The following is a 16,540-nucleotide window of genomic DNA, read 5'->3' as shown; positions in this document are numbered from 1 at the left end:
AATTGATCCTCTTTCTCTTATGTAATTCTTTACACCTCTGAGTGTAAAGAAAAGATGCTGACAGTTTTCTTCCCTTAAACCTTTCAGTGTCCCTTTCTCCCTAATGACTATCCACTTCTTTACTGATAAAACCTGCCCTTTTTTATCCTGTGTCCTCCTGTACTCTGTGTGACTGGGAGTAAATCTTCTAAGTAGGAATTCCTTTACCCTTCATAACAATTAGATTCAGAAGAAACAGGTGATACAATTATGCCCAATAGGATGTGACAAGAAGACTTCCAAGAAGAGCTTTTATGTAAAGCTTCTATTCATGACAAAGAGACAAGCATGGCAGATAAGTCCAGGTTCCACCAAAGAAAAAGAACAGAACCAGTAAATATATACATATGAGATTTATTGGCAAGTCAAAAATTCATAGAAAAGTCTGTTGAAAAAGGAAGGCTGGAATCTTTTTGCAAAATGCCACTCTTCTTTCAGTGACAGACATGCCATTGTTTACACTGTCAGAGGAAACAGAATTGTGCTTATGTTTCACGGTCTACTTAGCTTATTTCACTGGTTTTATGTTGGTGCCAGGTGCAGGGGACGGCAGTCTGTCATGCAGCCCTGACACAAAGCTGTTGAGTTTGAGATATTCACAAAAAAGATCCAATAATATTCCTGTCCTGATTTAACTTGCAGGAAATGTATATGTATATAACAACAAAAAAATAAATAAAAATATAAAATATGTTGTGATATTGTGCAAGAGAAACAGGAGAGATTATTGGAGACACCCTGGCTAGAGTATAAAACCTAGCTAAACTTATATAACATTGGTTTATTTGGCTTTTTGAGTCCTCCCCTGTCCCCCCATAATGGGTATAATGAAGCCCAACTCTCAAGATTGGGAGGCCCAAATAACAAAACTTAAAAAGAGCTTCTAACATGCAGTGGAGCATCTGGAAAGCAGTCAAAACATGTTGAGTTTCTTCTTCATATTTATTTGTATTACTTGACAGACTAATATGTATACATGCACACATATACACACATAGCAATAGTGGTACATTCTTAAATGTATTATACTTTAGGGTTTCTTGTATAATTATTTAACAACTTTCCAAAGTGTTTTCAGATCCTTGGAACACCAAAGTGAGAATCAGATAATAGATGGTGAGTTCATAGGATGTATGTTCAAGTGAAAAATATGAAACTTACATTTTTCATAGGTCAAAAGTTGTTAAAAGTTGGCAGTTCTATGTGGTTCAACTTAATATATTAAGCTTATGATATAAGCCTATGATTTCTGTATTTGGAGAAAGCTACGAGTTAGAGAAAGGGAATACTCTTCTCTATGAAGAATCAACAACTTTTAGGTAGACGGCACATGGGGAAGGAGTGCTTGGGTTGAGAATAATGCCTTAACCAAGGTAAGACTAATTTGAGTACATCAATTCAAACAAAGCACGCCTGGTGTTCCCAGTGAAAGAGGCAAAAATTTACCCTCCCTACTCAGCTAATATATACGAATTTCAAAAGAGAAAATGACTTAATACTTACTGGTAGCAGCTTTAATTATTTCTATTCATTATTGCCTATTTGTGATCAAGTTGCTGGCTATTTTTAGAACAGTAAAACTCACTGTGATTTTTTTCTTCAAGAATAATCTTTCTGCTACAAGGACAGGTATTTTATTATGGTACACTCATTACAGTCCAATGCTTCATCCCAATCAAGTTGTCTACTATAATTTCCAGAAAATATTGTGTGCTCAAGCATCAATATGCAGTTATTTGCTGAACCCCTTATGTTGCCAACAGAATCGATCTTTTTTTTTTTTTGTCTTTTTGTGACTGGCCGTACCACGCTCAGCCAGTGAGCGCACCAGCCATCCTTAAAAAGGATCCGAACCCGCGGCGGGAGCACTGCTGCGCTCCCAGCGCCGCACTCTCCCGAGTGCGCCATGGGCTCGGCCCCAGAATCGATCTTATAGCTACATTTGGTGCAAAACCTGAATCTCCCAATGCATTAAGTGCAGATTATGACAAGGTTAAATTCTGTGTCAGACACTTCTACCTAATGAGGAAATCTGTCCAAGGAAGCAGTGTCTCCATGTTGAGAATATGCTGTGCTAAAGTAGATATAGCTTTGCTGTGAGAAAAATCTAGTGTCGGAACTATTCTGCCATGTACTAGGTCTTGGACAATTACCTTAACGCCTTCATGCCTTCATTTTCTCATTTACAAAACAGATGCTATGTGACAACATTCCTAAAGTGTTTATAAATGATTAAGTAAGGTCCATATGCATGCTTTAGTTTAACAAAGAGCTATTAAGTGGTCAGCATGTGTCAGGCACTGGGCCCACCTCTGGAGATACACAGAGGAAGAGAGCTGGGCCACTTCTCTTAAAGTTCTTACTTCTAGTGAGAAAAGCGGTAAGAAATAATTTCACTTCAGTGTGGTAAGAAATGGTGCAATAGATAATATTTGTTGAGCTTTTCCTATGTGTTGAATCCTTTGATAAACACTTTACTCGTTTAATATCATGCAATTTTCACAAGAATGTGATCAATTAAGCATCATTTTAAACTTATTTTCAAGTTGAGATTGGAGTTTTTTGGAGTGGTTAAGGTAATTTTCCAAACTGCGAGAGAAGGAATTTGAATCTCTGTGCAATTATCTTTATAGCCCCGGTCTTAACCACCACACTGTAGTGCTTGAATAGAAGATGAGCAGCTTGCTAGGAGTCAAAGGTAACTCCCCTGATACATCCTTGGGGTTGGGGAGGCTTTTGAATAATTAATGGAGAAGTTAACCAAGTTTAATTTTGGTGGGTGAGCAAACGTTATTTAAACATTGAAGACAGAGAAAGAAAGAGAATTACAAGTATGGTCAAAAGATTTAGGAAAATCTCAGAACCTTGAAAGAGCATGGTTTCTTTTAGGAATCCAAATACTTTTTTGTTACTGGAGAATCCTTTGTGAAAGATGAGTAGTAGGTGACAAAAGGAAAGAGAAGTGGGACCTAAACCATGGAGGAACTATAGAATTTACCTTTGTCCAAAAGATTTTGAGTATCCACTGAAAGGTTATCAACTAGGGAATTATATGGTCAAATTTTCCTTTTAGACAGGGCATCCTCTAGAGGCAAAGATTCCAGAGGACATTGCAATAGTTTAAATAATAGAAAGTGAAGGCCCTGAGCTTGGGCCCCATAAATGAAAATGATAGGGACAGAAGAAATTTGAGAAAAATCAAAGACGTAAAATCAGCAAGACTTGGTGATTGGTAGGGAGATGCTATTTATGAGTCCCAAGTTTCTTGCTTGAGTGACAAGCTCAAACATAGTAATATCATTTATTGAGATGTGAACACAGAGGATGGTCACTACTACCATGATCAATGTTGCTGAGAGATCAAACTCTGGAACAAATTAACAGACTACATACCTCACTTGGAAACTGCTACATTCAATATGGAAAAATCAAATATATCCATTAATTCCTAATCATCCATTTATCCAGATTTAGAAATATTTATTGCATACAAACTTTCAGGCAATGAAGCTTCAGTGTGATAAGTGCTATGTTCTTGGTAACCACCCAGTGCGAAGAGAACCCATGTAGTAAACTTTATACTTCTCTTTTAGTATTTATCAAGTATTTTGATTGAATCAGTCCTTTTTGTATAATATTACCTTATTTCTCCCACTAACTCTGAAATTCTTAAGACCAATAACTATCTTACTAATTTCTATTTGCCAACCTAGGAATTTAACAATTGAAATAGAACAGTTTTCAAAGAAACTTTGAATTGATTTCAAAAGAAAACTCACCCAAATAAATCACTACTTTTTTATCCTTGATACCATCTATTTCATCAGCCTCATTCTTTATCATTTAAGCTCACTCCTTCTGAAACTCTCTGCACTGATATCAATATGTAGAGAAATCCCACCTGGTGGACTGAAATCCCTGGGCTTATACAATGAACAGACAGAGTCAGGGAATTTAAATGCCATAAACCAGATCTCTAAGAGGCAAAACAGAAACTAAATTAGTGATGTTTAATCAAGACTCATAAAGACTTTCAAGCATTTTCTTATTTATTTCTTATATATCAACTTTAGGAGATATAGGGGTCAAATGTCAATTACCATCATTTTAGCAATTAAAAAATTGCAGTATAGAGAGCAAGTGTTCCAATGTTGTTTCTGATGTGTTAATATTTTATTCTTTTGTTACCTGTCAATTAAGGCCAAATTTATCCGTGTTTGTACACAAACTACAATAATAGTTTGTATTTTCCCCTAACCAAACACATTAGATTGTAGCAATAGTTTTAGTTCTGTTATCTGTCCTTTACAGAAAAACACGTCCTTGGAAATGTTGAATAAGTCTCAAGCTTTACTTTTGGTATCTTTTTTTCTTCCTCTATGCCATATCCTAGGTTTCTAGAGCCCACTTCTTAGCATCCGAGAAAGGTTTATTTGTTCATTCATTTATTTCATTCTATTTTAAAATGTCGACTATTGAGCTAAGTGCTAAAGTACATAAAACATCTCAAGCAGCAAAATACCTAGGGAATAACATGCTCACAAAATAATACAATGTGACAAGTGCAATAAATGAAATAAACACAAGATGTAAGGAAGCAAAGAGGAGCGCGCTATTAACTTTGCCTGGAAGATGGACATTTCATTTGAGATAAATTTCAATTATTATATTTAAATGCTCACTTTGATTTTAGATTTTTGGCTGACTCAAGTTAAAGACCTGGTTTCAAGATATCAATCAGAAAAGGAACCCTGGAAATTATGTACCATTTACTTTGTTACATACATCAATTCTCACTTAATAAGCTAATCACACTATCAATTCAGCACTGAAACACCTATGTGAACTAACGGAAAGGAAGGCATGCACTACTTTGTTCCAGGACATTGGTCACTCTTTTGTTTTGCCTGCTGTTTACTCCCAAGTATTGCATCAAAGTGATCCTTTGCTTGGATATGTTCTTTAACTAAACAATGCAAGGTGGTAAAAATGATCTTACATCATTTGTGTGTAGCCCTATTTGTATTCTGATGAAAGATTAGAAAAATAAATAAATAAATAAATAAAAGGAAAGACTAATGTTTCCAGATGTTCAGTGTCACCTGGGATCTTTTTTCTTTTTTTTTTTCTTTTTTTTTAAATTTTATTATGTCGATATACATTGTAGCTGATTATTGCTCCCCATCACCAAAACCTCCCTCCCTTCTCCCTCCCCCCCTTCCCCCCAACAATGTCCTTTCTGTTTGCTTGTTGTATCAACTTCAAATAATTGTGGTTGTTATATCTTCTTCCCCCCCCCCCCCGGTTTGTGTGTGTGTGTGTGTGTATGTGTGTGTGTGAATTTATATATTAATTTTTAGCTCCCTCCAATAAGTGAGAACATGTGGTATTTCTCTTTCTGTGCCTGACTTGTTTCACTTAATATAATTCTCTCAAGGTCCATCCATGTTGTTGCAAATGGCAGTATTTCATTCGTTTTTATAGCTGAGTAGTATTCCATTGTGTAGATGTACCACATTTTCCGTATCCACTCATCTGATGATGGGCATTTGGGCTGGTTCCAACTCTTGGCTATTGTAAAGAGTGCTGCGATGAACATTGGGAAACAGGTATACCTTCGACTTGATGATTTCCATTCCTCTGGGTATATTCCCAACAGTGGGATGGCTGGGTCGTATGGTAGATCTATTTGCAATTGTTTAAGGAACCTCCATCCCATTTTCCATAGAGGCTGCACCATTTTGCAGTCCCACCAACAATGTATGAGAGTTCCTTTTTCTCCGCAGCCTCGCCAGCATTTATCGTTCATAGTCTTTTGGATTTTAGCCATCCTAACTGGGGTTAGATGGTATCTCAATGTGGTTTTGATTTGCATTTCCCGGATGCTGAGTGATGTTGAGCATTTTTTCATATGTCTGTTGGCCATTTGGATATCTTCCTTAGAGAAATGCCTACTTAGCTCTTTTGCCCATTTTTTTTTCTAATAAGGGTTCTGGGCAAAGAAACAGTTTACATTCTATTGGCTTAATATTACATCATCCTTACTAGTACTTACAAATTCCTAATAAATAAAGATGGGACTTTCACATATTACTTGTATGCAAATTATGTTTTCATAAACATGCTTACAATTTCATATTTTTGCAGTGCGTGTGCATAGCAGGCAGATATAAGGGAATTAGGTGGCCAAAGCAGCACTGGTTTATCTCTGAGTGAAGCTACTTTAATAAACAAGTGTTTATCTTTTAGCAAAACAGCCTTCTGCAGTAGCAACCATAATTAAAAGTTCTAATTTATATATATATATATATATATATATATATAAATACACGTGTACACATATGATGTGTATATGTGTGTGTATATGTATGTGTGTATGCGTATATATGTATATGTATATATATACACATATATATATATACCATCACATACACATTTATTTACAAACTGCTTCCTTTGTCCAACACAAATAATTAAAGGTAAGACAATTTTTATATAATTTATAAATTACATGCATCACAGAAAGAGAGTATGAAGGTTAACAGATACAGATGATGAGCTGGAATAAGCATGAGCTAGTGGGTCAGAATACCTGGACATGGATTCTTGCTTCTTTATTTACTTGCTGTGAATCTATGGATAAAGTACATAACAATAAAGAGTCTTAAAGAAGAATTAATAATTGATTTAAAATATATCCTTGAGGAAATAAATGTCTTTTTTATTAGTTAAAACCTCAGGAAAGAGACTTGGAGATATTGGGATGAGGTGGTTCAAAGTGTTTTCCTCAATTTATTTGTTTGTTTGTTTGTTTGTTTGTTTGTTTGTTTGTTTGTTTTTAAATACTGGTGATGAAGGTTCAAGAAAATGGGAACTTTGTGAACTGCCTGTGGAGATATAAATGGTAAGAAATATTTTATTGATAAATTGGGCAACATTTATTCAAAGGCCTAAAAATTCAAAAGCATGGCCCTCTTCATTCCAGATCCCTGCTCAATATCCACTCTAGCTAGTTTAAGCCAAGGAAGATTAATTAAGGAGTATTCATTTATGGGACCTCATGAAGGGCTGAAGAATCCAACTTGGAGGCCATAAATCCTGGTACAATCCAGCTGGGAAGTATGCCAACAATGCAAAAAAAACTGTATCACGTAAAAACTCACTGCTGCCACTGCACATCACTCAGTAACTATGATGCCAGGGGCCCGTAAACAAGTGTGCCACAGATGCTTCAGGAAAACCAACTACTACCACTATGCTTGTGGAAGGGCCAGCCTCCTAATCCACCTAGTCACCACTTCCAGCTCCACTTTCTACAAAAACAATTTTACTTCATGGAAACTTTGACACAATGTAGAGCCCTGATATCTGTTTCTAATACCACAGGGCAGAAGGAAATCTAGAAGAGAGTCAGGGTCAGTATTTAGTGAACCCATCTGCAGTATCTTCCACATTATTATAATTCTCTTCTACATCCTAAAGGGATAAAAAATGAAGAAATTATACAAAAATACAAGTAAACATCTCTATTATAACATAATTTCAAGTAATAAAAGTTTTAAAATAACATAAACAAGCAACAATAAAGGTTTGATTAAGTAAGCTATATTTCATTTCACACAATGAAATAATACTCAGCCAATTAAAATGATGTTGGTGAAGATTAATACTATGCATGTATATGTAAAACGTATTGTTAAGTGGAAAAGGAAGACTACACAAGTATAAAGATTTTTGTGCATGTGAAAACACATCATATATATCTAAAGTACAAGTTAGATTATACTTTAAAGTTACAAAGTTATAAAAATATTTCAGCGTGATGGAATTTATAATTTCTATATGTGTGTGTATACACACACATAAACACACACACGTAATAAATGAAAATTTTTTGTTGCTTTTGTAAGAAACAGTATTGATAAAAACACCAAAATTTAGTTTGAACGAAAAAATAGTGTGCTCTTTATCAGCTTTAAATTTTAAGAAAATACATATTAAAAATTATTATATTTTGGGAGTGAAGACTGCTGAAAACTTTTAAAAATATTTTTGTACAACTTCAATTTAGAATTCAACTACTTTATAGCATGACATATATCTCTCAGATTGTGAAAATTATGCATATTTAGCATAGTATCAATTCCCATGGAAATAGTGATTAATTTTTGTAAATGTTGCTCAGAAAGACAAGATAAATACAAAAACATTTTATTTAAAAACAAAATAAAGGCATACCTGCCAATAACCACTAAAATTTATTTTTATAAGACTTTTGCTAGAAGGCAAATCAGAGTAACTGCTACATGATTAGTCCTACATATATCACAAGTAATAAAATGGACAAAACATAGGAAACTACCATTTTCAGACATTGGACAATAGTCAGGAGAGAAGAGAAAAGATATATAAGCAATGTCAGCACTGTGATCACTCGATATTATGCTTAAGATACTTAGCAGGCCTTTGTGCAGGGAAAGAAAATCCAATTTTAGAACAGCATTTTGCTCAAATTAAGAGACAGAGATCAGAGTACAGGGAAGATGATGCAGAAAATGTTTATAGAGCAGAGTGCAAAGAGTAGAAGGCCACACAGAGAAGGCGCTCCAGAAAACTGAGAGAAGTCATCCTGAACGGTTGGTTGCAGAGTAAGTACCCAATGCATGTTGTGTGAATTCATGAAGCTGGACAAACACTACTCGGGTATTAACTGAACAACTTCCAGAGCTTGCTAAGAGTTGGGAGATGTTTCATTGTCAACCAATGTGTTGAAAACCAGGAACAGTTAGTAGAGACTAAAAATAATTAATTATATAAATAAAATAAAAATAAGACATTTGGCTTTACTGGTAAAGACAAACCAGCCTTTGAATAAAGGCTTCTCTAGATATCCTCTAACATAGATTTAAAAAATATTTTAAATATATGTGTGTGCACACACGTGCATACACACATGGAAAAAGCTGAAAAGACAATGCCATTTTCACACACACACAAAAAAAACTCAGAAAACAGAGAAGGAACACTTCCCAACTCTTTTTGTGAGGCCAACATTACCTTGACACCAAAACCAGACAAAAACATTACAGAAAAACAAGATTGCTAACTAATATCCTTCATGAACTTAGATCTAAATATTTTTTGTAATGAAATCCAGTGATATTTAAGAAGGATAAAACATCGTAAGTGTGTTTTATGCTGAGAATATAGGATCTGTTTAACTTTCGAAAATCAATGTATTTCACGATATGTAGTGGGTTAAAGAGTGTCCTTCCAGAATTCATGTTCACCTAGAATCTCACAATGTGACCTTATTTCAAAATTAGCTCTATAAAGATTTAATTAGCTAAGAATCTCAAGATGAGATGATCCTGCATTCGGGATGGGCCTAAATGTGATGACTGGTTTTACTAGAATAAGAGAAAAGAGAGGGAGATTTAGACATATAAAGACGCACAGGGAAGAAAGCCACGTGAAGACAGAAGCACAGATTGGAGCTATGCCTCTACAAGCCGAGCAACCCAGGAGCCACCAGAAGCTGAAAGAGCCAAGAAAAAAATTTCCACTAAAGCCTTCAAAGGGAATATGGCCCTGCCAACACTGTCATTTTAGAACTCTAACCCCCAGAACTGTAAGAAAATAAATCTTTCTTTTTTTAAGGCACCAAATTATCATAATTTGCTACCGCAGCTTTGGGAAACTAACACACTATAAAAACAGAATAAAGAAGAAAACAACATTTGATTATTTCAATGATAGAAAAAATGAGCAAAATAACCGTATATTCATAATAAGAATTCTTTGAAAACAAGGGAACTTCCTCAACCTGATGATATTGTCTATAAAAAACCTATAGCTTACATGATGCTTAATGAAGAAAGGCTCAACAATTTCCCCAAATTTATCTCAAAGTTTGGATATCTTCTCTCTCCTCTTCTATTCGATATTTCACTGTGTGTACAGTAGGCAAATAAAAAAAAATCAAAGTCATATCAATTTGAAAACAAGACTTAAAACTTCTCTTTCTTCATGGATGTTATGTTCTTGTTTCTTGAAAACCTTAAAGAGCCTAAACAAAACAAAATAAATATAATTAATAAGTGAATTTATTAAGGCCATAAAATATAAACTCAATAAACTTGTGCATTTTTGCCAGTCTTGTTTTGGACTTGTTCCCATAACTGCAATCTCCTAGAAATAGCTGAGCATAGCTGAATACAAGTTTTAGTATCATAGACACCAATAACCTGAACAACGGAACACATAAAAATATTCACATATACACATAATACAAACACATACATACACACACAAGCAAACAGTTATTTGTGCAGTATCACTACATACTAATATAATTAGCAAAGACTACCAAACTCTGATAAAGATCTACAATTGGCAAGACTCTAGGGAAATACATACTGTCATTGATAATAATTATGTAACATTGTTACAGCCCATTTGCAGAGCAGGTTTAAAATAGATAATATGAACTATAGGACTTTTTATGTCTTTAGAACTAAGAAATCCCGTTGAAGTATATAATCTAAAGAAATCAGCATGCATATACCCTATCCCCGCATAAGAAAAATAAATCATAGATATATATTTTTATGCTGTGTATTTTACAACAGCAAAAAACTAAAAATAATTTCACGTTACAATTTGTAATAAATATTGATGCAAACAATGGATTGTAAATGTGGAGGTATTGTATGACCATAAAACATTAAAACTTTATGGACTCTGACCTTGACTGGAGAACAGTAAACAAAGTAATTCATTAAGAGAGTAAAATATAAATAGCATGTGTACTTTGGTTCCAAGAATGAAAAACACAGGGAAGGGATTAACGTGCTCAGCACTTGCTGAGCATCCCCCACTACTGCTTGCTTCTTAGGCATAGCTCCCTATATCAGTATGGGACCTGTCCCTTCCCTCAGGATCATGAAGGTTTATTTTAATTCTTGATGGATTTATTATAAGCAACAGCAATCATCCCAAACTACTGATATGTAAACAAGTGGAAATGTGTTCACATTGATCAAAAGGATACAATGCCACAATAGGAATCCTTTATGTTTCAAATTAAGGATAAGGTCCAGGATGTTTTTCTGCAGTTTTCCAGGCTTTCCTTGACAACTTCTCATCCCTTTCTGCTGCAGTTTTTAAAAGTCTGGCATCTGACTTCTGAAATGCCTCAAGGCAGGCAAATCAGAAGCCAATTTTAGGTGATGGGACATTACATATCAGACTTTGCTAACTCCACAGACTCCAATCTATTTCTTCATATAAATGGCCTGTAAATATGCACCCCAGCTACCTATTAGATGAGCAGTCCAAATACGTACCACGCAAGATAATGGCAATTAAATTGGGAAGAAGGGACAGTCTGACACAGTTGCATGTATGATTGCATGTAGCTAGGGAGAAAGCCATGGAGATAGCAAGGAGTAGAGATTATGTAAATTATCTGATGAACAGACATTCTAGGGACCCACAATTTCAACATCTTGATACCTGAATAATCATTGTACTCACTTCATGAAGTGCAAATGAAGCTTAAACTATGCCAAGTGCATTATAAACACTGAACAAATGTCATCAGATATTATTGTTCTTTGGATGAACAAAGTACTTTGGAAGACTAGAGGGTAGATATAAATATTCTGACAGATAAAGTAAAAAAAGAATTGGCATTTAATTTAGAGTTTAAGGATAAATAAAATTTAATGATTTGATATGGACAAGGGACATCCTACATGAAGGGAGACAGGATAGAGAAGAACACAGATCATAGAAAGTGTTCAGGCAGTCTAGAGACTGCAAATTAGTTATCGATCATTCCAGCGATCCACAGAGTGAGAGTAGAAGAGAGATTACAGACAAAATAAATAAGTGAATAAATAAATAAAGTAAAGTGAGATTATTAAAGTTCATACCCAGGAATCCTGAAAAAGGTTACATTTTCTGATGTGCTGAATAAGAAAATAAAACTCAAATATAAGGCATATGTATGTACAGTACTTGAATAGTTAAGAATACAACAGAAGGCCTATAAGTGTAATTTTCATCCTCTACATCAAGTCTTTCTCAGAAACTGGTCCATGACTGGGTCTTTATTTAAACAATAAAATCAATAAAACATATCCTTAAGTCTATGATAAGAAAGCTCCTGACATTGTGATAACCATGTTATCTTGTACAAAGTTACCTAACCTCTCAACTGCTCATGGTTTCCGTAGCACTTGTTATTATAAAATTGTTTGGTGTCTAATTCAAATTATTAGCAATATTCATATTAATTTGACATATTTGATTAGTAAATGCTTATTAAACTCCTGTTATATATGCTCCACTGGGGACTGAGGAAACGGTTTCTCTCCTTTGGGAGCTGAGAGTCATATAGGGCCACACATGCAGGGAGGCATAGAATTACAGTTGAGTGTGATGTGTGCTGCACTAGAGTTACTCCCATGTTTTAATGGAAACAAAATTAAGAGAATAAAATTTCTTATAGTGAACTAGAAATGATATTACAATTTTTGCAGAGGAGATATGGCAAAACACACAAATGGCCAACAGGTACATGAAAAAATGCTCAACCTCACTAATCATCAGATATGCAAATCAAAACCACACTGAGATATCACCTCACCACAGATAGACTGGCTATTATCAAAAAGACTGAGAATAACAAATGCTGGCTATGATGTGGAGAAAAGGGAACTCTTCTATATTGTTGGTGGGACTGTAAATTAGTACAGCAATTATGGAAAACAGTGTGGAGGTTTCTCCAACAACTATGGATAAAACTACCATAAAATCCAGCAATCCCTCTTCTGGGTATATTCCCAAAGGAATGGAAACCATCATGTCGAAGAGATACCTGCACTCCCATGTTCATTGCAGCTCTATTTACAATAGCCAAGATATGGAAGGAACCTAAATGTCCATCAACCAATGAGTGGATAAAGAAAATGTGGTATATACACAATGGAAAACCACTCAGCCATAAAGAAAGAATGAAATTCTGCCATTCTCAGCAACATAGGTGAGGTATGTCCTCACCCATAAGTTGGAGGGAGGGAGAGAGGGAGGGAGGAAGGAGGGATGGAAAGAAGGAAGGAAGAAAGGAAGGAAAGAAGGAAGGAAGGAAGGAAGGAAGGAAGGAAGGAAGGAAGGAAGGAAGGAAAGAAAACGAAAGACCACAATAAAACATTGAACTATCAAAAGGAGAGAACAGACTCATAGTTACTAGAGGTGAAAAGGGGGGAAGGAGGAGGAGGCCTAAGGAATAACTGGGTAAGGGACACAAAGAATAATTACACTTTGTAATGATGAGCATGCTAATAATATTGATTTGATCATCACATACTGTACATAAGTACTACTAGTCAACTCTGTGCCCCATAAATATGCATAATCAAACATAAATAAATAATTTTTTAAAAAATAAGGAAGCATTTGAATGAGCATCAGAAGCAAGAACGGCATTCCAGCATATGCAAAGACAGGGAGGTGTGAGACAGGCAATAGTTCATAGAATTATTCGATCATTATATTTTCTTATTATTTTTCTATTTTCATAGTATTTTGGGCTATAGTTGATGGGTAGTGATTAATAACTATAAAATAAATTTAATGATAAATCAAATATAAAAATGTTTCAAGACACTGGAAAACAGATTGCCAAGATCTGATAAAATATCTTAAATTTATGAAATAATTCAAGACTTACAGTATACTTTCAAGATACAATGAATTTTATTCTGTTTTAAATGCATTAATTTTCTCTTATTTTGGGAGGATCTCTAATGAAATAATTAAAGTAATAAAATGCCAATTCTTATAAAAATTTAGAACTGTTCAAAAAAGAAACTAGAAAACTAAAAATCTAAAATTAGATAGAATAGATCCTTATTTAAATCAGGGTTGAGTTTAATTAAGATTTTAACAAAGGTTAAATGTGCTTTAAGGATCTTAAACAACTTTCTTCATTTCATTTGGTAGAATCCAAATAATTTTACTCCCAGGAGTCACTATTACAGGTTTACAAAATGTTACAACTAGAAGAAAAACTTAAAGTGGTCTTAAACACCAAAATGTACAGAGGAGGAAAATCCCTGCAGAAGAAAGGAAATTTTCCCAATTATTGTAACCACTGTACTGGGTGGTTGACCCCATGCACTGTGCCAGGTGTATGACCCCAAAATTATATCTAATTGGCATAGAAAACCTCTGACTGTGCCAGGTGTATGACCCCAAAATTATATCTAATTGGCATAGAAAACCTCTGAGGTAAGTGTGGTGGGAAGAATAAAGGATCCTCGCAGATGTACAGGTCCTAATATCCGGAACCTCTGAATATGTTACCTTACATAGCAAAGGGATCTTGAGTTGGAGAGGATCCTGGATTACCTAGGTGCTCTCAAACTGAACTCATTGGAAAGCCTTTCCTGGTTGTAATCAGAGGGAATTGTGACTATTGAAGAATCTTCAGACATATCATGTCACTAACTTTGAGATGAAGGAAGGCAGCCATGAGTTTAGGAATGTAGGAAGCCTCTAGAATCTGGAATAAGCAAGGAAATGAATTCCTTCCTAGAGCATCCAGAAAAGAACACAATCCTTACCGCACTTTGATTTTAATCTGGTAAAACTTGTGCCAGACGTTTACCCTACAAAACTGTAAAGTAATAAATTTGTGTTGTTTTAAGTCATGACATTTGGGATACTTTGTTATAGCAGCAATACTAAACATATAATATGTGTGATTTTCTTTTACAGATGAAGAATTGAGGTGCTAACAATTTGAGTAACTTATGCCCTATTCAGTTAGTAAGTAGCAGAACTAGGATCATAAATGTATTCTGTCTTTATTAGAAAGAGCAGTAGAAATGCACTAGTTCAAAATAAAGAATTCAACTCAAATTTGATTCATATCCCTAAAAACTGCATTTAGCAACTAAAAAGCTTTAAACACTTCTTGTCTAGACCCTATAGTTCTGTTTGGCAGGTAATCTAGATGGAAATTAAATATTACTTTTCCCTTGTTATAAGGAATATTACTTCAAGATATTTTGATACTATCCAGAATATAAGGTATTTCAAAACTTATAGATTAAAGTGTATGCTACCTGGCAATTCATTAAACTAAGTGGGAACCAAGTGGGCTGCAGGCTGAAAACCCACCACCCATTCTTGCTTTAGAAAAGATAATGTTGCCTTACCGTGCTCAAAGCTGTACAAAAAGAAGAAAAATCTAGACACCATCAGCAAAAGATATCTCTACCTACAGCTCTTACCTATATGGCTTCACTGGGCTGCGGAGTTATGTTACTGACCCAAACACAATTTGTTTCCAGTTGCTTTTTTTTTTTTTTTTTAACTTGCTCATTAAGGACAAATGTCAGGTTACTAAAAAATCTAATTCAACATTTTCCTAGTGCCTAAAGCTAAACTGTGATTAAATTTTTTGATTATAACAAAAGGTGTGGTTGCTTTATTTCTTTCAGCATGTGACACATTCACTACAGAAATTGCTTTCAGAAACAGTTACAGCAACACTGAGACTAAGAATTCAAAATTGTTGACTTTTCATATTTTTTGAGTTGAATTGTAATAATTTAACATTTCATAATAAAACTACAAATATAATGATATGCCTATTAATGATTGAAATTTTAATATGAAAATTTATGTGTTAGAGATTAATTATGGATAATTGAAACATTTTCCTGTTTACTTATAAACCTTCTAGTACAAGTAGATACTAGTGCCATATACAAGGAAACCAGGAAAAGAGCTGCTTCCCCAGGAATTAGAATCCTCCAGTCTTCTGCCTTTGACAGTTTAATGTGCATCTGTTTGACATACCTCTGCCTATTGAACCATTGTGAAAGCAATGACTATTCAGCAGAAATTTATTCAAAATAGATAAGGCTTTCTGCTTAAATTTTCGTGCATCCATAGAGCAATGGGTTCCCTTTTGCAGGCAAAAAAGAATCTCTCTTTATCCCCAATCTTTGTAAAGTCAATGAAAGAATCCACTTTCATGGGTTTCATTTTTAGCTTTGGGTCAGAAAATCCAGCAAGTTGCTTTGAAAACATTTGCACTTCTTTTTTGAGATATTCAAGTTGTTTTACAGACATTATCTCACCAATAGTCATTGCATCCCAGTGAGGCAGGACAAGGAACAATTTATTCCTATATTTAAAGGGTAAAAAGAGGTTAAATGACTCATCTGGAGAGCTGGAAATAGAGGCTCAGTGTTCGGAATCAGCTCTGTGTGTAAGAGCAAGTGCCAAATGACTTCATCAATGGGTGTAAGTTAAAGGTTATTGATATTTCACAAAACTTGAGTTGCTGAGGTAAGCAAAGAGCTCAGAAGTGGAAGGGGAATTGAAGATTGGTTTTTCAAGGTAGGCAGTTTATTCTATTTCCTTTGTAAGCTTTCTTTTGACTAATAGTATTCTGTGAACAAGAATTTGAAGGTGATTT

This window comes from Cynocephalus volans, chromosome 4, assembly GCF_027409185.1.
Source record: "Cynocephalus volans isolate mCynVol1 chromosome 4, mCynVol1.pri, whole genome shotgun sequence".
NCBI classification, from domain to species: domain Eukaryota; kingdom Metazoa; phylum Chordata; class Mammalia; order Dermoptera; family Cynocephalidae; genus Cynocephalus; species Cynocephalus volans.
This window is presented reverse-complemented; position numbering follows the sequence as displayed.